Source organism: Chiloscyllium plagiosum, unplaced genomic scaffold (genome assembly GCF_037043375.1).
Source record: "Chiloscyllium plagiosum isolate Xiang-an unplaced genomic scaffold, Cpla_swu_hap1 HiC_scaffold_13, whole genome shotgun sequence".
Taxonomy (NCBI): Eukaryota; Metazoa; Chordata; class Chondrichthyes; order Orectolobiformes; family Hemiscylliidae; genus Chiloscyllium; species Chiloscyllium plagiosum.
Genome location: NW_028270151.1, coordinates 56,285,148 through 56,309,856, shown reverse-complemented (window position 1 = coordinate 56,309,856; position 24,709 = coordinate 56,285,148).

The following is a 24,709-nucleotide window of genomic DNA, read 5'->3' as shown; positions in this document are numbered from 1 at the left end:
CTCTGTGCACAGACCAAGGTAAGAAACCTGACTTTTAAGTATTGCCTTGGTGGCCGAGAATAGGGGTATTTACTCGCTGAGGGACTAGCGAGGGCCCCGGGAAATGAGGGGTAGGCAGAGTAGCTGTCACGGAGTAGAGGAGGAAGAAAAGGTCCCTGGTAACATTCCTCCTGAAAGTCCGTTGGGGAGGATGTTGCGGAAATGGACAAGTAATACTTGTACAAGGGCAAAAGATAAAAAGAAAATGATTAAATATTGTTGTTTAGTATGGACCAAAGACCCAATCCTTCGTCCGGCTGTCTTCTGGCCAAAGTATGGTTCGGACGAGGATTGGGTCTGTCAGTATTTAGATTTGTATGTGAATAAAAAACAACCTTTTAGTCAAGAGGAGGCGGACTATGCATCCTGTTGGAAGGGCAGTTTGGGAATGATGGTAGTAAAGACAAAGGATTCCCCCTCTGCCCCACCCAGTCCCTAGGATCCTTTTGGCTGTTTGTCCCCCCACCCCCGTACCATAAAATCAGGTTAGGTGAACATGGGGGAGGAGGAGAGACAGACAGACAGGGACAGGGAACGGATGATTCACAAGAGGAGGATGAGGGGGCGGAGATGTTGTTGTTCCTGACCCTCAATCCTCAGTAAAAGAAAGGGAAGCTACAGTAGATGTAGAGGAGGCCTCCGGAGGATCTAAATCAAAGCCTAAGGGGGGTAAACAAAAGAAAAAGGGGAAGAACGTAACGACTTATCCCCTTCGGGAGGTACCAATAGGGGACAAAGAGATTGGGTTTGTAAGTGCCTCCCTCACCAGTGGGGAGGTCAGAACATTTAAAAAGGAAATGAAGGTCCTGGTTGAGGATCCGGTGAGGTTGTCTGAACAAATTGATCAATCTTTGGGGCCAAGTCTGTATACCTGGGCTGAGTTAATGTCTATTTTGAATATACTATTTACTGGGGAAGAAAGGGGACTTATACAAGGAGCTGCCATTAAAATATGGGACAGGGAACACCCGATTGGAGATGGGGATGCTGGAGAGGGAGATGTGAAGTTTCCCCTCAGAGACCCCCAGTGGGAAAACCAAAATCCAGAGCATAGAAAAGAAATTAGGGAATTGAAAGACCTGGTTCTAAAAGGAATAAGAGAGGCAGTGCCGAAGTCACAGAATTTGACTAAAGCCTTTGAAGTTAGACAGGAGAAAGATGAGACTCCCTCAGCTTTCTTGCAAAGATTAAGGGACTCAATGCAGAACTATTCTGGAATGAACCCTGAGGACCCAGTGGCACAGGGTCTTTTGAAAGTACATTTTGTGACAAAGGCATGGCTAGACATACAGAGAAAGATACAGAAGATGAGAAGGGTGGAGTGAGAAACCATTAGATGAATTGTTAAGAGAGGCACAGAAAGTGTTTATAAAGAGGGAGGATGAGAGACACAAACAGAAGGTGAAAATGATGGTAGCTACGGTTGATGAGGTAGTTAAGAAAAGAATGGAACCAATAGTGAGCAACCGGAGCGGCGGGTGGCAGCATGTAGGACAGAGAGGGAGAGGAAAGGGGAGAGGGAGAGGACAAGGGGGAGAATTTGATAGAGGGTTTGGGCGACAGGGGCAGAGATGGAGGTCTCCACAGGCAGGATGCTATTATTGTGGGAAGATAGGGCATGTTAAGCGGGAGTGTCCTGAGCTACAAAGGGAAGAAAGGGCAATTCCGCTTATGAACTTTGATGAAGAATAGGGGTGTCAGGGGTTCCTGCCCTCGGGAGTCCACCAGGAACCCTTGATAAACCTGAAGGTGGGACCCTATAGGGAAGAGGTAGTCTTCCTAGTAGATACGGGGGCAGCACGGTCATCGCTGAATTTTAAACCAAAGAAAGTAGAAATGTCGACACAGTCAATTACTGTTTCCGGGGTAAAAGGGGAAGGATTTACTGTTCCAGTATTTAAACCTATGATGATAGAAGGTCCTAAGGATAGGGTCATAGGGGAACTGCTGTATATCTCTGATATAGGAAGTAACTTACGAGGGAGAGACTTAATTATCCTCTTAGGACTGGAGATTGGAATTCAGGAAAAAGAATTAGTTGTACAAATGGCAATGTTGACAGAGGATGTGGAGAGAGATAGACACTATTGTATGGGCTAGAGAAGGGAATCATGGAAAACTACAGATCCCTCCCCTTCTAATAAATTTAAAACGGAAAGGGGACGTTGTCTGTGAGTGACAATATCCTATTTCCATAGAAGGTAAACGAGGACTGCAGCCAGTAATTGAAGGATTGATTAGAGATGGACTGTTGGAGCCATGTTTGTCTCCTTATAATACCCCAATTCTACCAGTGCGGAAATCTGATGGAACTTATCGATTGGTGCAGGATTTGAGAACATTAAATCGAATAGTACAGATCAGGCACCCAGTGGTGCCAAACCCCTATACGTTATTAAGTAAGATCCCTCATGACCACAAATGGTTTAGTGTGATAGATTTAAAGGATGCCTTTTGGGCTTGTCCCTTGGCGGAGGAAAGTAGGAACTTGTTCGCCTTTGAATGGGAAGACCCTAAGACAGGACGGAAACAGCAATACCGGTGGACTGTGCTCCCCCAGGGGTTTACAGAATCCCCGAATTTATTTGGACAGATGTTAGAACAAATATTGGAGAAATTTAGCAGCCCCAAGGGAACTACCCTGTTGCAGTATGTAGACGACCTCTTAGTAACAGGAAAAAGAAGAGAAAGAGTAGTAGAAGCCACTAACAAATTATTGAATTTCCTGGGTCAGCAGGGACTGCGAGTATCTAAAAACAAATTACAATATGTGGAGCAAGAAGTAAAATACTTGGGACATTTAGTGAGTGAGGGCACGCGAAAGATAAGCCCAGAACGGATAGAGGGAATAGTGGGGATACCACTGCCCAGCACTAAACGGGAGTTACGCAAATTCTTGGGTCTAACGGGATATTACAGATTGTGGATAGATTCCTATGCTCAGAAGACTAGGAAATTATATCTCAAACTATTAGAAGGGGAGCCAAAATGTCTACGTTGGGATGATGAGGAAAAAGAACTAGTTGAGAAACTCAAAAGAGATCTGATTCATGCCCCCGTGTTAGCCTTACCTTCCCTAGATAAACCTTTCCACCTCTTTGCTACCGTAGATAAGGGAGGGGCTTTGGGAGTATTAACTCAAAGGTGGGGAGGGATGAGACAGCCAGTAGCATATCTTTCGAAGCTATTGGATCCAGTATCCTGGGGGTGGCCTGAGTGTGTGCAGGCTGTGGCTGCCACTACACTGTTGGTGGAGGAAAGCAGAAAGCTTACATTTGGGGGAGCCCTAATAGTAAGCACCCCACACCAAGTGAGAACGATCCTGATCCAAAAAGCTGGGCGATGGTTGGCAGACTCGCGGATTCTGAAATATGAGGCGATATTAATAGAAAAAGATGATCTAGTGTTGGTCACTGACAATTGTTTAAATCCAGCTGCCCTTCTTTGGAAAGGGGAAGGAGACTCTCCTCAGAATCTAGGGCACGACTGCCTTGACATTATAGAATACCAAACTAAGGTCCGCATGGACCTGAGAGATGTTCCGCTTCATGCAGGGGCTAGACTTTTTATAGACGGATCATCCCGGATGACTGAAGGGAAAAGATATAATGGGTATGCAGTCATAGATGGGACAAAAGGTAGTGTGGTGGAGGCAGGAAGGCTGCCAAATGGGTGGTCAGCTCAGACCTGCGAACTCTATGCATTGGAAAGAGCCCTTAGGGCATTAGAAAATAAAGAGGGAACAGTATATACTGACTCTAAATATGCAATTGGTGTTGTGCACACTTTCGGAAAGATATGGCAAGAAAAAGGACTGATCAATAGCCGGGGGAAGGAATTAGCACATGAGGAGTTGATTAAACTGGTCTTGGAATCCCTATTACTCCCCTGAGAAATAGAGGTAGTGCACGTAAATGGTCATCAGAAAGGAAATGAACCAGAAGTTAGGGGAAATAGATTAGCCGATGAAGTGGCTATGGAAGCCGCCCTGAACCCACAAGAAGTAGTAATTCATTCCCTAATACCTACTGTCCCAGGTCCTAGGGAAGCTCCTATATTTACTGAAAGACAAGAGAAAGAATTGAGAGATTTAGGGGCTGCAAAAACAGCAGACGGGCATTGGATGTTACCTGAGGGAAGGGAAATGTTAAACAAAATGATGATGCGAAAGATTATGGCTGTCCTACACAAGGCAGTCATTGGGGAGTACAAGCAATGTGTGATTTAGTTCTTAGGGAATATGGATGTAAAGGAATATATACAATTGCTAAACAAATATGTGAGGGATGTATAATATGCAGAAAAGTAAATAAAAGAGTCTTGAGAAAACAGACCCCGGGAGGAAGAGACCCAGGATTGAGACCCTTCCAGAGTATACAAGTAGATTATACTGAACTATTGAGAGTAGGAAGACTAAAATATATGCCTGTCATAGTAGATCATCTATCTGGTTTGGTTGAGGCATACCCCCTAGCTACCGCCACTGCGAGTGGGGTGTCTAAAACAATATTGGAGCACATAATTCCCCGATATGGGCTAGTAAACCGTATAGATTCTGACCAAGGAACTCATTTTACCTCTGAAGTGTTACAGGGGGTAATGAAGGGGTTGGGAATTTCCTGGGAGTTCCATACTCCATGGCACCCGCCATCATCATGAGAGAATGAACCAAACACTCAAACGACAGCTCTCTAAATTGATAATAGAAACCAGATTCCCTTGGACCAAATGTTTACCTATAGCTCTCTTACGAGTACGAACAGCCCCAAGGAAAGATTTGGGACTATCCCCCTATGAAATTTTATTTGGATTACCTTATCTGGGAATGAATGGAGAATTGCCAATTCCCGAAACTAAAGATTTGTTTTTAAGGAAGTATATACTGGGCTTGTCCTCCTCTTTATCTTTCCTCAGGAAACAGGGTTTATTGGCACAGACTCCACCCCTTGAATTCACCGTTCACCCCATCCGGCCAGGAGATTGGATCTTAGTAAAATCATGGACAGAGACTAAATTGCAGCCGGACTGGGAAGGGCTGTATCAGGCTCTTTTGACTACCGAAACGGCAATAAGGACGGCGGAGAAAGGCTGGACTCACTACACTCGGATCAAAGGGCCTGTGGACCCTCCAGTTGAGGAAGAAGTCTGGACAGCCGAATCAACGCAAGACCCGCTGAAACTCAGACTAAAGAGACTTTGAGTAACTGATTGTACAGTGGCGATGCGAGCGCAGGATTATTTCTGTAGGATTGTACATTAAATTTATTTGTGCTTCAGCATGATGTTTAGAATACTGGGGATGCTTAGAGTTATGATGCTAGCCCTCTTAGTATTGGGATTTTGTCAAATATTATTTTCATATGTATTATTAACAGTTCCTGAGTCTGATAATCCACAAGAAATGGACGCTGATGCATGCAGCTTAGTGAATTGTGGGGATGTAGATAATCAGAGACAGTACCGCAGCTCTGAGATACATCTTAAGTCCTATGGGGATGGCCTCGGGGATGGTACTTGGTCTAATGGTCTCGTCATAGTACACCGGACCCCCTTCCGACCAGCTCGCAATTGTTCCGATAAAAAGTGTAACCCAATATACCTAACAATAAGGAAAACCACATGGCACGAAGCAATTCTGCTGGGGGGGGGGCAACCTATGAGATACAATTAAATGAAACATTTGGGATCGAAATGAAAGCAAATGGGAGGGATTTCTTGGGCTGTTGTTTTTGAATTAGCGTAGGACAGGGAAAACGGGTAGAATTACTGGGTAATAAGATACAACATTTCACCCCTCCCGATGATCCTAAAGTAGTAAAAATTATAGAGGTAAAGGACTTGAAACAGACCATCGAAATAGAAACTGGGTACGGGGATGCAAATGCCTGGGTTGAATGGGTAAAGTATACTGCAAAAAGTCTGAACAAAAGCAATTGCTATGCATGTGCCTCCGGTAAGCCAGTGGCCCAAGTGGTTCCCTTTCCGCTCGGGTGGAAGTGAGACAGGAAGGGCATGAAATGTATGATAGCCCTGTATCAGGATGAGACTGCATGGAATGTTAGGAATTGTACCTCCCTATCTCTGATGTTCTCTCCCTTGGAGAAGAAAGATGCAAAAGTCCCCCCCCACATTTTCCGCCGCAGTTGGAAATCACACGTCATGTGTGCGCAGGCGAGGTACAAGTCGGTCGAGAGATTTGGGGGAGCTGAAATTATGTACAGAGATTAAGAATGGTACCGAAACGGAGAAGGGAGGGAACTACTCAGCACTAAAGGTTCCCCGAGCGGATCTGTGGTGGTACTGTGGAGGCAAAATATTGAGACCCACGCTACCTCCGGATTGGAGAAGGATATGTGCAATTGTACAATTGGCAATTCCATTTACCCTGGCATTTGAGAAGGAAAAGATAGTAGGGAAAATGGAAGGGGGTGGTGGTTTCTATCCTTACTTCCCTGATAGTAGTAGTTTGGGTATTGGTGGCCATTGGCTGCTGTATCATACCCTGTATACGAGGGCTCACCCAAAGACTGATTGAAACAGCCTTGATGAAACAGATGCCCCTAAAAGGGAGTCAGACTGAGGAACTTTATCGACTAAATGATGAGGGGATGAGTGAGACCAAGGTGGATGAAATCTCCTAAATGATGCTTGCGAATTTCAGGGACGATGTTTAAAAGAAAAAATGCAGAAGATAACAAATGGTAACAAAAGTAAAAGCGGAAATTGTGGGATATAGATAAATTAATGTTTCTTCTGCAGTTCTGCAATTCTGCAATTATAATTTCTGATACAAAGTAAATGAACTCACATCAGTGTGTGGTTGTTTCGGCTGGGAGCTGAGTCAACAAGAATGGAAACTATATGGAGGAAATATATAATTGTTTTTGTATTAGCTAAAATTGTATGCCAGCATGAAACGTGATTGCAAAACAATGGTAGATATTATGAGCAAATAGATAAGATGTTGTGAGGGGATGAAGTTAGGCCAGATACGCCTGTACAAACAACTGTTTCCCACTTTTACAGAGACACAGGAACAAACCCTAATTAAAGAGGTCATAGGGATCAGAGGGGCTTCGGGAGAAGCCTAGATGGAAAGAGTAGATACTGATGAAGAAAGAATATGCCTAACAATGACCTGCAGTGGGATGAGGTCAAACGGCCTTGTGAGGCCAGAAATAAGCCTTTTTTCATAGACAAGGCCGGATAAGACAAGAGATAAGCAGGAGTGGTGGGACCAGTCTTAGGGAAGTGGAGGATGTAAACAGGGGGAGAAACAATGAAATAAGAAAAAAATATGTAAGAACCAAATTATATAAATATCGAGAGTTTGTTGAATTTGGTGTGTATGTCCTCTGCCTTGCTTGGCACTGGACATCACACCCACTTGCAAGTGTAAAAATAAAGGACACTACTGATTCAGATTTTGTCTCGGACTGCAATTATTGAAGTGTGTGAGCTTTGTTTCTCACACTTCCAAACTAAAGTAAGGGTTCACAAATCAAGGATATTTTGGAATATGATGAGGGAATCTGTAATATTCTGCTTCCTTTGAAACTCTGGGATTCAAATAATCTGGTCCTGTAATCTTATTCTTGAATAGCATTGTTCTTTCTTTACAGTTATTTTGCGTAGATTAAACTTTGGTGAATCCCTATCCATGATTTAATATCACGTTTTGTGAGCCAGCATATATTCCTCCTCCTTTACTGAGAGCACTGATGCAAAACAATTGCCATTACCTTGTATTCAGGCTGAGTTTCATTATTATCAGTTCTCAAGGGACCGATATTGCTCCTGTGATGTGGGAGATTAGAAATGTTGTTTTTGCCAGTGGTGGTGGGGTGGGGGGGGGGGGGGGGGGGGGGGGGGGAAGTGGGGTGTTAATTCTTGTAGCATGTAGCATACTTAAGGCTAAGGCTTTAATGAATATAGAGGGTCTTTTAACGAAAATAGTTTTAAGCTAGGAAATAACTATGAAGGGTTATAGCTGACCATAAAAAGAAGCAGCAAGGGCATTTCACAATAAAGCTTATAGTATGATAAGAGAAACTGGATAAAAGAACAAGCTGTAACAAACGAGGAACAAAGAATGCAGACAAGGACAGCAGGATGGCCAGATAAGAAAATAACTAACAAGTGAAGTAATCGGCTTATGATAGGATGGGAACAGGGAGGCATGATTCCGCAACTTGTAAACTGAATAAGAAAGCTAATATGCTCTGTTTTCACGTGCATTTCTGCTTGATTGCAGAAGCGTCCGGTTCTTGCAAGGCTATAATAAATTGTTCTTGTTTCCAAGGCTTTGTCTCAGGCTGATTGATTTGTGAGTGAGTTCTGTTTCTCACATGTGAGCCTCTTTTTTCCGAAGATAATTGCGAAGAATTCTTAAATTTACTTTGGTCACTTGCGACTCTTTTCATAATTCCTCTTTTAGCCCTTACCTTTTTCTTTTACCTTTTGTTGATCTCCCCGCTGTCAGGACTTCTGCTAATTCATGCCTTTCTTATGTTTTCTTTTTTATTACACGTCATTCCTTGCCTTTTCAGTCATACGTAACTGATATTTGTTTTGACTGGCAAATTATGCACTCATCCTTTTCTGGTATCATCTGTTCTGTATCACATTAAATACTTCATTAAATATCTCCCATTGACCTTCAGTATTTTTACCCATTAATAGATTTGCTCAGGTTACTATGCAGTTTCTGCCTCATCATTGTGAAGTCAGGCTTATCCAAATTTTTAAAAATTGAGTAGTTTCATGCTTTCCTGATTCAAGCAGTGCATTGAATTTGATCATATTATGATCACTATTATATAAAATGTTCACACATCATTAGATAGCTAACTAAATTAGACTCACTACTCAATTTAATACAATATGTCTATTTGTTTGTTCCAAGACGTATTTTTGCAGAAAACATGTTGAACATTAAAAATTCACTATGTTTCAGAGTATGTGACAGTTTATTGAATAATACAAAAGTAAATAACAATTGTTTATGAAACATGCACAGCCTATTTTGTGTAGTCTCCGTATTTACGCATTTTCTCCACTTTTCAACTTCTGTGAAAAGATTTATATAAAACTCAAATCCTTTTCCATTACTTAATTCTACCCATAAAACCTCTAAAATAAAACAAAGAGCAGCAACTGCTGGAGATATTAAACAAACAAAAGTAGAAACTGCTGGAGAAACTCTTGGCAGCACCTGTGAAGAGAAACAGAACTAATGTTTCAAGTCCAGAGTCCCTTCTTCAGAACATCCTCTGAAACAGGAACTCTGTTTTCTCTCTACAGATGTGGAGTTTCTCCAGCAATTTCTGTCTTTGTTTGATAATGCCTCTACTAACTTACCTCTTATTATGTCCTTCTCATCATTGAAGTAATTTTACTCTTAATCACAAAAGCTATCATTTCCTGTATCTTTTAGTTTCTTACTGTCTTACAGTCATGTCTCATTTATGGTACTATTCCATATCTTCAACATGGGATGAGAACATGCAATTCATTCCAGTTTGTTGCTTGTACTTATTTGGAACTGTCTTTCTGCTTCTGTTTTAATGTCTTACTTTTATATGTATATTTTTTTTAATTTCCCTGTTAGTTTAATTACATTACGTTCTTTAGCTTTTCCTGCACATGTAAAGCACAATTTCTGATTATTCCTCTAATCTCTCTTGAATCTCATCTGATTTAGAATTATCTGTGGTTGGATCCTTGCCATCATTCATGTGGTGTAAGATTCATCTGGCAATGTGAGCATAAGAGGTATACTTAGTTACGTTTGCAGATGACACCAAAATTGGAGGTGTAGTGGACAGCGAAGAACGTTACCTCAGATTACAATGGGCTCTTAATCAGATGGGCCAATGGGCTGAGAAGTGGCAGATGGATTTTAATTTAGATAAATGCAAGGTACTGCATTTTGGGAAAGTAAATCTTAGCAGGACTTATACACTTAATGGTAAGGTTCTATGGAGTGTCGCTGAACAAAGAGACCTTGGAGTACAGGTTCATAGCTCCTTGAAATTAGAGTCGAGGTAGATAGGATAGTGAAGAAGGTGTTTGGTATGCTTTCCTTTATTGGTCAGAGTATTGAGAATAGGAGTTGAGAGGTCATGCTGCAGCTGTCAAGGTAATTGGTTAGGCCACTTTTGGAATATTGCGTGCAATTCTGGTCTCCTTCCTATCAGAAGGATGTTGCAAAACTTGAAAGGATTCAGAAAAGATTTACAAGGATGTTGCCAGTGTTGGAGGATTTGATCTATGGGGGAGGTTGCATAGGCTGGGGCTGATTTTTCTGGAGCATCAGAGGCTGATCTTATAGAAGTTTATAAAATCATGAGGGGCATGGATAGGATAAATAGACAAAGTCTCTTCCCTGCGGTAGGGGAGTCCAGAAATAGAGGGCATAGATTTAGGGGGAGAGAGGAAAGACATAAAAGAGACCTAAGGGCAACATTTTCATGCAGAGTGTGGTATGTGTATGGAATGACTTGCCAGAGGAAGTGGTGGATGCTAGTACGATTGCAACATTTAAAAGGCATCTGGATGGATATATGAATTGGAAGGGTGTAGAGGGAAATGGGCCGGGTGCTGGCAGGTAGTACTAGATTGGGTTGGGATATCTGGTTGGCATGGACGGGTTGGACTAAAGGGTCTGTTTCTGTGCTGTCTCTATAACTCTATGACTCTATGACATGTTATCATTATTACCTTTCCTGGTAGAAATCTATAGGAACTGGTTGGTCGAAGTGTAGTAAAGGAAAACCATTTGGTAGTCTAATGAGAAGAGACTCTTATCATAAATGGGACAGAGTTTGTTTCATTACAGCAACTAGGTACAATTACAGTGGTGCAATAGATATTAGATAGAATTTTCCCAGCCTCTAAAGGATATAGACAATGACTCAGATAGGAAAATTTGGCAAGATTGAAAAAATTAAATTTTCAAGACGCAGAAAATATGCAAGATTTTTATATTAACATAAGAATTTTGTTACTTAAAAGTGAGGACCCGTTTTGTATATTAACATCTCATTATTACCTTTTCTAACCTCATTTATATGCAAGTTGCTTTTTTAACCCATCAGTGGGACCTGCTTCATTTTAAAAGCCATATGCCTTCCAAGGATGACTGCTGCTAGACAAGGGCAATGCTCTTCAACCATGGCTGATGACTCCATTTTGCAATCCCCTGACTGAGAGCAGAGTAGATACAATGCATTCCTTCCTTCCACCAGGACCATCACAGAGCAGACAATAGGCCTCCTGAAGATTTAATTCTGATGATTGGATCAGTCTGAGATAGCCTTGCAGTACACACCAGACAGAAAATGTCATATATTCTTTGCTTGTTGTGGAAGATGTCATATATTCTTTGCTTGTTGTGCCCTGAACAGGCAAAGAGGGAACGTGATGGATGCTGACAAGCTGGAGCAGCAGTATTCATTTTTTTTGCTTTACCTCCACACTGCTACCTAACTGCAGTAGTGCTTGTATTTTTCCCAGCATCCATGGTGTGTATGTGCAGGTGTGAGACGCAGTGAAAGACAACAAGTGTACAAATCTTTATTCAATTTCCACCACCAGGAAGAAAGGAAACACTAGGGTGGCCAGTGACAAGCAATGCCCTTCTCATCAGAGGAAGCAGAGTATTCTGATTAGGAGGAGGATCAGGCCAGTAAGGAGGAACATCATCTTCACCATGATAGAGTGGTGCAGCACCCAGCACAACAAGCCAGACAGGACTTAATTGACATCCAATTCCAACAGATATGAATAAATCAAAGAACTAGACTTGAAACATTAACTGTGTTTTTTCTCTACATAGATGCTGACAAACCTGCTGAGTTTCTCCAGCACTTCCTTTGTTCTAACAGATGCTAATTGGTTGCGGTGATCATTCATTGACTGTGAATATGTTTTAGTCAAAAGGATTGTGGCACCTGTTAAACACCGAAGAAAATGCAACTTTCATGTTTGTTTCTTTAATTTTCCTGTTATTTAATCAAAGTTAAAATCAACAACTGTTTGAAGGCTTGACAACATACTTCAGCACCACTTGTTTGGCATGACTTCCAGGGACATGCCTACAAAATGGGGTATCGATTTACCCTGGTCTGCTATGTTTGGGGCAAATGTCATGTATCATGCAAGGTGAATCTGGACTGATGGTGTTTATCCAGGTACGCAGTAGCCTTTCAAGTACAGTCTACAACGCCATTGCCAGGGACACCAGTCTATCTGGGATATCTGGTGAATGATGAGTTGCTCTAGGAATGCCGTGTGGTAAAATGGGGTAGAAATCAGACATGATTCTCACCAAATTTATCATGAATTTGAAAAGATATGTTGAGAAAACTTGTTTAGCCTGACAGCAAGAATCATTCCAAACTCAATGTTACTTGCAGGCTTCATCAAAAACTAAGATTCTGCCCAGCAGGTATTTTTGTTCTCCTTATGCAAATGCTTTGGAGGCAGTTCAGGGAAGGTTTATTTGATTGATACCTGAAAGGAGCAGACTGTCATATCAGGCAGGGTTCAACAGATTAGGCGTGTTTCCAGTGGAATTAGAAGAGTGAAGGATGACTTCTCCAAATTATAGAAGATCCTGAGCAATCGTCACAAGATGGACATGGAAAAGATGATGTCTGTTTTTGATAAAACAGTGCACTCTAGCTCTGGACTCAATCATTAGGGGTTACCTTTTAGGATGAGGAGCAAGTCTTTTTTCTCTAAGAGGTTTATGCAACATTTGAATTGTCTACCTCAGAAATGATGCAGGTAGGGAGATCATTGAATATTTTTAAGATGGAGTTGATGGTACCTTGTTAGGCAGAAGAATCAAGGGTTATTGTAGGTAGATGGGAATGTGGAATTTGAAACACAACCAGATCAGCTACAATCATATTGAATAGCAGAACAGGTTTGAGGGACCAAATGGCCACTTTCTGTTCCTAATTTGAATGTTCATGACATTCTTCTTCATGCTTTGGCTGCTTATGCTTATAAATTACCCTTTTATCTATTTAATTCTGGCTTTAATGTGTTCCTAGGTCTATGATCTCTCTTTAAACTACTTTTACATAGTTGCCAATATCTGTTCATTCACATGCTAAACTTTGACTCAGGACAACTCCTACAGGTCACCAGTGTCTGACACAATCTATAAGTGACCAAGTTTGATTCATGTTCCAACACTATGGATGTTGCAGCTCACATTCATATCTTTAACTGTATCTGAAACTTTTTTTTTAAGATCAACTGTAGATTGCTGACATGAATTTTCTCTCTGTAGGGAACAAGAACATTCAGCTCTTTCAACTGCTTTGTGTCACATAAGCATTATTCCTAAAGTTGTGTTTGAAAATTCTTCAGAGCTTGACCACTTGCTATTGAGTAGTCAAATAAAGCAATGTTCACTACTCTCACCATACTGTTTCATGAATCCTCACCATAAATCAACTTGGTGAAAGATGCACCTTGGTGAATGGCTGCCACCATTCTCTTTACTAGTAGGGATTTACAAGGTGTAGTTGGCCTAGTTTGGTGAAGTAAAACGACTTGGTAGTCCAATAAGAAGTTGCTCTTGTCTTAAAGAAGATGTAGTTAATTGAATTATAACAACTAGGTACAAATTATATTGGTGTATAGGCATTGTTACGAAGATTAGGAAGCTGACTCACATGGTGGATCTTACTTTTGAAAGCTGTTCCCCCACCTGAGTCCATATGAGATTATCATATTTTGTGTTTTTTGCTTAATCCACACCTCTGCCTTCATTCTTTCAGACGATGTCAGCTTTATTCATACCCTTCCTGGTCCACCAGGTTCACTCTGGATATCAATATCCTTAGGTAGTTCAAACAATGGAATTCAAACAAATGTCCTTTGTGAAAGCTAAATACACTACAAAAATACCTTACCCAAAAAATGTTTACAATCATATGTGAACTAGTTTTCTTGGACTTGTCTGAGGATCAGATGGAAAAAGGTATTTAGCTTTCTCTGTGTCAACCTGCACTGATAGATAACCCATCCTGCAAAAGCTAACTATGCACTGAGGCAAGATATTTTTGTACTCTTTCCATACAAACAAAGCCATGTGTTTAAACCCTGACACAATCTAATCTCCAGCAAATGATCAGTTTGAACACTGCCAAACATCACAAATATTTGTGAAAACATTGCATGTCTTCTGTGTTGATTTAATTAATTTACTCATTAGAATTTTCTTGTGTCTCCTAGAAAGTTGCTTATCTCTTTTTTTAAAAATTGTGTGATGTGGGTGTCACTGGCTGGCTGACAATTATTGCCCGTCCCTAGTTGCCCTTGAGAAGTTGTTGGTGAGCTGCCTTCTTGAACTATTGCAGTCCATCTGCTGTGGGTTGACCTACAATGTTATTAGGGAGAGAATTCCTGGTTTTTGACTCAGTGACAGTAAAAGAATGACATCGATTTTCAAGTCAGGGTGGTGAGTGGCTTGGAGGGGAACTTGAAGTTGATGGTGTTTCCATATATGCATAGTAAACTATGGCAAAGTCCGTGTGACTTCATTAATAGTAGGCCATGCCTGACAAAGCTATTAGAATTTTTTGGGAAAGTAAGGAGCAGGTTAGACCAAGGACAGCCAACGGATGTCATCTATTTGGACTTCCAGAAAGCCTTTGATAAGGTGCTGCACAGAAGGATACTGAATAAGTTAAGGATCCATTATATTTGAGGCATAGAACTTGCACGGATAGAAGATTGGCTGTCTAGCAGAAGGCAGAGAGTGGGTCCTTCTCAGGATTAATGCCAGTGACTAGTGATATTCCACAAGGGTTGGTGTTGAGACCACAATTTTTATTTTTTTTTCCATTAATGATCTGGATGAAGGAACTGAGGGCATCTACCAAAGTTTGCAGATGATACAGAGATAGATAGTATTGAGGAACCAGGGAGGCTGCAGAAAGACTTAGACATGTTAGGAGAATGGGCAAAGAAGTGATAGATGAAATACAATGTGGGGAAGTGTGAGGTTGTGCACTTTGGTAGGAAGAATAGCAGCATGGACTGTTTTCTAAATGGGGACAAAATTCAGAAATTGAGCAAAGGGACTTGGGAGTATTAGTTTAGGTTTCTTTTGAGGTAAATTTGCTGGTTGAGTTGGTAGTTCGGAAGGCAAATACAATGTTGTCTTTTATCTTCGGAGGATGGGAATATAAAAGCAGGGGTGTACTTCTGAGGCTTTATAAAGCTCTGGTCAGACCACATTTAGAGTATTGTTAACAATTTTGGGCCCCATATCACAGAAAGGATGCATTGGCTTTGGAATGAGTCCAGAGGACATTCATGAGAATGATCTAAGGAATGAAAGGCTTAATATATGAGGAACATTTGAGGACTCGGGGACGATACTCAATGGAGTTAGAAGGATGGGGGGGGAATCTAATTGAAACTTACTGAATATGAAATGCCTGGATAGAGTGGGCATTGGGAAGATGTTTCCATTGGCAGGAGCTATGAGGACCCAAGGACACAGCCTTAAAGTAAAGAGAAGACCCATTAGAACGGAGATATGGAGAAACTTCTTTGGCCAGAGAGTAGTGGATCCATGGAATTCATTGCCACAGAAGGCTGTGGAGACCAGATCATACTTGAGTACACTTAAGACTGAGATAGATAAGTTATTGATTGCCAAGGGAATCAAAGGTTACTGGGAGAAAGTAGAAAAATGAGATTGAAAAACCTATCAGCCATGATTAAATGGATCAAATGGATCGGATGGCCTAATTTCTGCTCCTATGTCTTATGGTCTTATATCTGCTGCCTGGATCCTTCTAGATGAAAGGAGTCATGAGTTTGGAAGGTGCTGTCTGAGGATCTTTGGAGAATTTCTGCAGGGCATTTGTATATTTTACACACTGCCATAACTGAGTGTCATTGATGAATGTAATGCCATTCGAGTGGGTGATTTGTCCTTTGATGGTACCAAGCTTCTTGAGTATTGTTGGGACTGCACTCATCCAGGCAGATGGGTAGTATTCCATCTCACTCCTGACTTGTGCCTTATAGATGGTGTACAGGCTTTGAAGAGTCAGAAGGTGAGTTACTCACTTCAGTATTCCGAGCATCTGACCTGGTATTGTAGCCACTGTGTTTATGTGGTGAGTCCAGTTGAGTTTCTGGTCAATGATAACCCCCAGGATGTTGATAGAGGGGATTTGATTGAATGCTGAGGGTGGGTGGTTAGGTTGTCTTTTATTGGTGATGGTCATAGCCTGACATTTGTGTGCCATGAATTTTATTTGCCACTTGTCAGCCCAAACCTGGATATTATACAGATCTTGTTGCATTTGAACATGGACTACTTCAGTATCTGAGGAGTCATGAATGGTGTTGAACACTGTGCAATCATCAGTGAACATCCCCACTTCGGACCTTATAATGGAGGGAAGGTCATTGATGAAACAGCTGAAGATGGTTGGGCCATTACCCCAAGGAACTCCTTCAGCGAGTGTTGTAGAACAGAGGGACTGAGGAATACAAGTACATAGTTCCTTGAAAGTGGTATAGACAGGGTGGTGAAGAAAGCATTTAGCATGCTGGCCTTCATCGGTCGAGGCACTGTGTGTAGGGTTTGGAACATTATGCTACAGTTGTACAGGTTATTGGTGAGGCTGCACTTGGAGTATTGTGTACAGTTTTGGTCACCCTGATAAAAAAAAGACATAGTTCAACTGGAAAAGGTGCAAAGAAGATTTACGAGTATGTTGCCAAGACTAATGGGCCTGAGTTATAGGGGAAGATTGGCCAGGATAGCAACAAGGAGTGACCTTGTTGAAGTGTATAAAATCATGAGGGGTATAGATAGGATAGATGCATATAGTCTTTTTCCCTGGGATGGAGAATTGAAAACAAAAGAGCAGAGGTTTAAGGTGTGAGGGGAAATAAATTTAAGAGGGCAACTCTTTTATGAAGGGAGTGGTGTGCATATGGAATGGGCTGCCAGGGAAAGCAGTTGAGCCAGGTACAATAGTAAAGTTTAAAAAACATTTGGATAGGTACATGGATGGGAAGGGTTTAGAGGGATATGGGCTGAAAATGTGTTGCTGGAACAGCGCAGCAGGTCAGGCAGCATCCAGGGAACAGGAGAATCGACGTTTCGAGCATAAGCTCTTCTTCAGGCTTATGCCCGAAACGTCGATTCTCCTGTTCCCTGGATGCTGCCTGACCTGCTGCGCTTTTCCAGCAACACATTTTCAGCTCTGATCTCCAGCATCTGCAGACCTCACTTTCTCCTTAGAGGGATATGGACCAACTAGCTGAGTGGGCACCATGCTCTGCATGGACCAGTTTGGTCTGAAGGGCAAGTTTCCAAGTTTACTGTATGACTCTATCCTTGAGATCTTCTGTAATACAGGGAAAGGTATGCAAATATTTGCATTACATTTCGCAATTTTTTCCTACCTCAGTTTTCTTTCATGGGGTTTATTTTTGATACTCCAATGTTGCTCCTTTCAGAGTAAAGAATAGCTTAGTGATAAATGGTTGAGAGAATCACTCCTACAGAACTATTGCCTCACACCTACCGCATCTGTTTAAGTATGACTTGCTGTGATTTGGGATGGGATCTGTCTCCAGAAAATAGATGTCACATTCCATCACACTTACATTGCTGGACATCAGTATTTCAGGGTCAGTATGTCTAACATGTGCAGACATGTCCAGGTGTCACGGTTGGCGTAGAAGCAGAACAATTTAAAATTACTTTGCGCTTCTGAACAATGCTTTTAATCCACAACTCAAAGCTAGTGATCTGTAAAACACCTTAATCAAACAATAATTAAACTTTCACCATCTGAGACTACTTAATATTATTATATTTTTAATAAAAGGACATGGGTCTTCTTATAACAGAAAATAATTAATTTATCACATGGTTTTACATGGTAATGTTTAAACAATCCTTTAAGTGTAGCAAAAATGTCTAATACTGTTCCTTGCAATCAATATCACTGTTACATTTACTATTCAGTCCTCCCACCTCAGGACCACTACACCATGATGCCCACTGTACTGCTGAACATCTTGGCCTGTAATGAGCACAGCTACCTCGAATTATCTACGAGCAGGGTGCCAGAGTTTCAATACATAAGCTGTGAATAGTCTCTGAGTAGAACTGGAGAAAGAATTCCAATCATTTGCTATTGTTTTTATCTGATTTGGGACGTGACCACGGATCTATAAACAGCTCATAATCTGCAGACCTATTTTCGAAGAAATACATTCAGGCTGACATCAAGATATGCCGGAATATAGAAATTCAGCCGTGCATCAGTTTACATACAATGATGATTTTGAAAAATATGCTGTGTATTTCATGTTGTAAAAACTCCATCCATCAATTACTGTGACCAAAACAATGAGGAGAAAAAAAGATACATGTAGTTTCAATAAAACAACTGCAAAGTGTTTACTTGAGGGGAGGATTACTCAGAAAAGACAGTACAGTTACTGTTGCATGAGGGTGCAAGGTATGGATGTTAATCTAAAATCTGCAGAGTTAGTTGAAATGAAATGAAATTAATTGAGAAGGAAAAGCATATGAAGCCTGCTGTGACCTAATGATAAGAAAGATCCTGGTTTTCATGTTTGTTTTGCTGAAGGAATGTGTGTGTGTGTGAGTGTGTGCGCGCGGGCACGTGCACACTTAAATCTAATGCTTCAAACTCAGTAATGACTGAACTGTCACAGTCTGTCTGGTTGAAGTTTTGTTTAAACTAGACAAAGTGAATCAGAAGTGATATTGTGGACTATTTAACTGCTAATAATGTGTAGTTGAACAGGGTGTGTAAATATCATATGGTTGTTTAGATGACAAAAAAAACTGCAAGGAAATGGCTTATATGAGCAGCAGAAACAAGCTGACCTGATTTCAGAGTTTAAGACCAAGAGATGAGGTGCAAACCTGGTGAAGCCATCAAATAGGACTATAGCCAGTTCCGTGGAAGGGTCACGAGACCCAAAATGTTAACTCTGATTTCTCTGATGCTGCCAAACCTGCTGAGCTTTACTAGCAATTTCTCTTTTTGAAACAAGACTACTTGCATGCCTAACAGCATAAGCAGCAAGTGATAGACAGAGCTAAGCAATCTCACATGAACAGATCAGATCTAAGCTCTGCACTGCTGCCACATCCAATTGTGAATGGTGGTAGACAATTAAACAACAAGGAGGAGGCTCCACAAATATCCCCATCCTCAATGATGGTAATGCCCAGCAGACCAATGCAAAAGATAAGACTGAAGCTTTCTCAGGAATCTTCAGCCAGAAGTGTCAGGTGGATGATCCATCTCAGCCTCCTCCTGTGTTCCCCAGCAATTCAGATACCAGTCATCAGCCTATTCACTCCACTTCATGTGATTTGTTTGGAGACACTGTATACTGCAAAGGCCACTGGGCTCTGACAACAATTTGGCAATAATACTAAAGGCTTGTATTCCAGAACATTCCATTCCCCTAGCCAAGCTGTTCCAACCACGCTGGTATCCACATGACTCTGTGGAAAATTACCCAAAGACATCCTGTTCTTAAAAAGCAGGATAAATCCAACCCGGCCAACTACTGTCCCATCAGTCTACTCTCAATCAGAGCCCAAAGTGATTGAGAGTAGGCTGAGTAAAAGTGTCACCAATAGTCCAAACTAGCAGCACCAACTCAGCAATAACCCATTCTGTGATGGCCAGTTTGGGTTCCACCGGGACCACTCAGCTCCTGACCTCACTACAGCCATGGTCCAAACTTGGAGAGAAATGCTGAATTCCAGAGGTGAGATGAGAGTGACAGCACTTGGCATCAAAGCTGTATTTAAGCAAGTGTGCTATCAAGGAGCCCAAGCAAAACTGGAATCAATGGGTATTGGGGACAAACTCTCTGGTGGTTGGAGTCATACCCGGCATATAAGAAGATGGTCGTGGTCAGTCAACTTACCTCCAGGATACCTCATAAATCCTGATGAAGGGCTTTTGCCCGAAACATCGATTTTTCTGCTCCGTGGATGCTGCCTGACTTCCACTCTTGACTCTTCACCAGTCAGGCCTTGTGTATTGAAATAAATGCACTTTGAACCAGAAATTTTTCCCTCCCTTTACTGTGCCCCTGTCTATCCTGAATAGCAAACTTGCTCTTGATGGCTAATGTATTTTCCCCTGACGTCTCGATGGCCCCTCTCTTATTCTGAGTCCCACCCCCCCGCCAAACTAGTTTAAACCCTCCTGTGGAAACACTAACAAATCTCCCTGGAAGAATATTGGTCCCCCTCTGATTCAAATCAACCCGTCCCTCTTGTACAGGTCACCTCTATACTAGAAGAGATCTTAATGAACCAAGAATTGAAAACCCTACCCCCTTCACCAGGTCCTCAGCCATGTATTCATCTGGCCTATCTTTGTATTTCTAGTCTCACCGGTGCATGGCATTGAGAGTAATCCAGAGACCACTACCCTTGAGGTCCTGCATTTTAACTTCTTATCTAATTCTCCATACTCATTTCGCAGGATCCCATCCCTTTGGCTACCTATGACCTCTGGCTGTTCACCCCCTTCAGAGGGGTGCAACCGCTCAGAGATTTTCTTTTCTTTTATTGGGGTATAGGTCTTCCCAGGGTACACAGTTTATGAAAATAGACTCTGTACTTTTTCTCTTGCATACTCAATTAAATCATTACTCCTTTATCAATAGAATTGATTACAATTTTAATTGCTATAATCCTGAAACATTAACATTTATGGGCGGCACGGTGGCACAGTGGTTAGCACTAGTGCCTCACAGCGCCAGAGACCCGGGTTTAATTCCCGCCTCAGGCGACTGACTGTGTGGAGTTTGCACGTTCTCCCCGTGTCTGCGTGGGTTTCCTCCGGGTGCTCCGGTTTCCTCCCACAGTCCAAAGATGTGCAGGGTCAGATGAATTGGCCATAATAAATTGCCCGTAGTGTTAGGTTAGGGGTATGGGTGGGTTGCGCTTCGGCGGGTCGGTGTGGACTTGTTGGGCCGAAGGGCCTGTTTCCACACTGTAATGTAATCTAATCTAAAAATTGCATTACTTGTACTATTTTTGATTATAGTGCCAACAGACTGTTTAGAAATAACATGAATAAGCTTTGTTCTAAACTACTACTTTATAATTGAGAAGGAAATATTGCAAAAAAACATCAAAGTACATCATTGGATATCAACAAGTTGGGAGAATCCTGAGGTAGTAAAGAAATATTATTTTTAAAAATAAGCTTTTTTTTCTAAGTATTACTTCTTTTGGACTTAGCGTAATCACCTGAAATGTCTTGTCTGCTTGACCAACTGTTGCCTTTGCTGTAGTTTGATTTACTTCTAGATCAAAGAAAGTGAAACTTTATGAAGTCATTAGGAGTACCTGCAAATTGTGACAGTTTTTTGGTTCCAATCTCATAAATTGTACAGTTCTATCAGAAAAAAATGATTGGCACATTTGACCTCTGCATAATCTGACATGTCCTCACTGTAGAAAGTGAATTGGAAATGTTTTCCGCATTATCATTTCCATTTACTTCTGATCTCTTGTTCTATTTTTAAACTAATTGTTATGATTTTTTTTTTCTCTGATCCCCTGTGAGAATTAACACCAGACACATGAAAGGAAATTTAGTGCAGAATTAATTCCATTAGCAAGGGTGCTGAGTACATTCAATTAAATTATTATCCCAGCACACAGGTGTGAAACAATTCATTTTCAATGGCTTAACATCAAGGATCTTTTGATATGTATTTATAGAAACCCATGTGGCCTGAATGATTGGGCTGAATCTTATATGTTTTTGGCTAGGTCTAACTTGCACCAAGATTTTCAAAGGAGTTTCTTGTCACGAGGCCTAATGCATTTTCTCGCCATGTCTTACCAATTTACCTTGTTAATTACCCACCCCATTCCAGTGGGTATCCCTATTGGCTGATTTCCTTATCACCTGGAACAACTTGCCACTCAGCAGATATCCATTGGAAGGCTGGCATCCTTCCAAACACATGTAAATCCTATCCCTCAGCATTCCTTCCAACAATTTGCCCACCACTGATGTCACACTCACTAGTCTACAGTCCTCTGGCTTTTCCTTACCAGCTTTCTTATATAGTGGCACCATATTAGCCAACCTCTAGTATACCATCACCTCACTGGTGGCTATTGCTGATACAAATATCTCAGCAAGGGGCTCAGCAATCACTTCCCAAGCTTCCCACAGTGTTCTAGGTTATACTTGATCAGGCCCAAGGGAATTATCCACCTTTATGCATTATAAGACATTCATCATCACCTCCTCTGTAATTTGGACATTTTTCAAGATGCTGTTATTTATTTCCCCATGTTCTCTGCCTTCCATTTCCTTCTCCACAGTAAATACAAATGCAAAATACTTATTTAGTATCTCCCCCATTTCCCGTGGTTCCACACATAGGTGGCCTTGCTGATTTTTCAGGGCCCCTGATTCTCTCCCTAGTAAGCCTCTTGTCCTTAAAACCCTTTGTATTTTCCCTAACCCTATTTGCCAAAGCTATCTCAAATCCCCCTTTTGCCCTCCTCATTTCCTTACTCCTACAGTCTTTATAATCTTCGAGGGATTTACTTGATCCCTGTTACCTATACTGGGCACTTGCTGCCTTCCTATTCTGAAACAAAACCTCAATTTCTCTTGTCATCCAGCATTCCCTATACCTACCAGCCTTGCCCTTTATTGTCTCTGGACTCTCGTTATCTCATTTCTGAAGGCTTCCCATTTTCCAGCTGTCCCTTTACCTACAAACATCTGATGACAATCAACTTTTGAAAGTTATTGCCGAAAGCTGTTGAAATTGGTCATCCTCCAATTTTGTACTTAAACTTATAGATCTGGTCTATCCATTTCCATCATAAAATTATAGTCACTGGCTCCAAAGTGCTCCCCGACTGACATATCAGTCACCTGCCACGTCTTATTTCCCAAGAATAGGGTCAAGTTTTGTACCTTCTCTTGAAGGTACATCCACATGTTCAGAAATTTTTCCTGTAGAAACCTAAAGTCAACCTTTGAAATCTTTCTGAAATGTAAAGTCAGGATTGAAAGAAAAATGATTGCTGATAATATGGACAGAATCTTGCTCTATGACCCTAATGCAATTCCAAATATTATTTGTGGCAATATGTAGAAGTATTTTTAACTACTATTAAAATAACAAAATCCCTATTTGGCAAACTTTTTTTTTCTATTTTTCAAAAAATATTTGCATTAATTGTGCCAGCCAATCATTGAGATATGAATTTAAACAGCCTTTGGCATATTTTCAATCATATAGTGTTTGGAGTATTGCTCAAGTTAATTTTTCACTTTGAATGGATTGGAGAAATTAATTCCAATCCCTGAAACAGAGAGGAATTATTTGAATTACATTGTTCGAATATCTAAAATAAATTGGCAGTTTACTCCATATGATTAGTTCAATTCACGAAGTTCTCAAGCATACAGGAAGGCCATTCATCCCAACACCCCTGTATAAGCTCTTTTAATGAGGTATCCAATCAGTCTAATTACCCTGCCCTTTTCTCATTACATGTACAGATTTCCCTTTCCCAGTAATTAATTCCTTTTTGAAAGCTATAATCTGTATTGAATGTGCTTTCACTATCCTTGAAAGGAGTACATTCTAGATCATTATCACTCCTTGCATTAAAAATAAATTACATTTTGCCTCTAGGTCTTTACCCAATAGCCTTAAAGTTCTGATGCCTTGTTACCAATCCTTCTGTCTAATCCTTACTCTCAATGCTCTTCATGATTTTGACTACTTCTGTTAAATTTCACTTTCTAAGTTTCTGGCCTCACTCCAAGCAAAGTGGATTTGTTGGAGTTTTCTTTGATTGATATTGACCACTTAAGTGGACAAAAAAGATCCCATGCCATTATTTCAAAGAGGAACAGGTGAATTACCTTCTATGCCATGACAAACATTTAACCCTTATTCAACATCACAAAAACAAGCAAATACTGCAAATGCTCAAGACCTTAAGAATAAAAACAGCGAGATATATTCAACAGCTCAGACAGCACCTGTAGACAGAATCTGACTTTATAGCTTGGATTTAGTGAAGTTCACTGGAGAAGGCGTGATTGCAGGGAAGTTAGAAGATGAAGACAGAGTTATCCACACTGGAGTTTGGAACACTACCCTAATGAATGTGGCCTGGGAAAAGTCTAATGTAGGAATTCCTAACCTTCCACATGAATTTGGTATTTGTTCAGGGATTTAACAGGGCCTGCAAGTTTCTTCAGTATCACCTTGATGACATCTGTTGCTTGATAATAGATATACCCTACAGCTGACATCTAAACCAAGTAACATTGGGAAAGAGAAAATGCACCATCCCCATCTCCCCATGCCACAGAAATGGCTAGATCTTATGATCAGCTTTCTTCAAAAAGAGTAGTGAATACCATGATATTGCTACTGACAGCAAAATCTGAAACTTTTTTCTGTTATAATATTCCTTTTATTTTACCTAGTCAATGATTAAGGTCAATATCAAGTGAGAGATCGACTCTATTTCTTAGTCTCTGAAATTCAAACCATCTAGCCTGTTAGTATTTCATGACCATGTCTTTTTCTTCCTTCGCCTTCT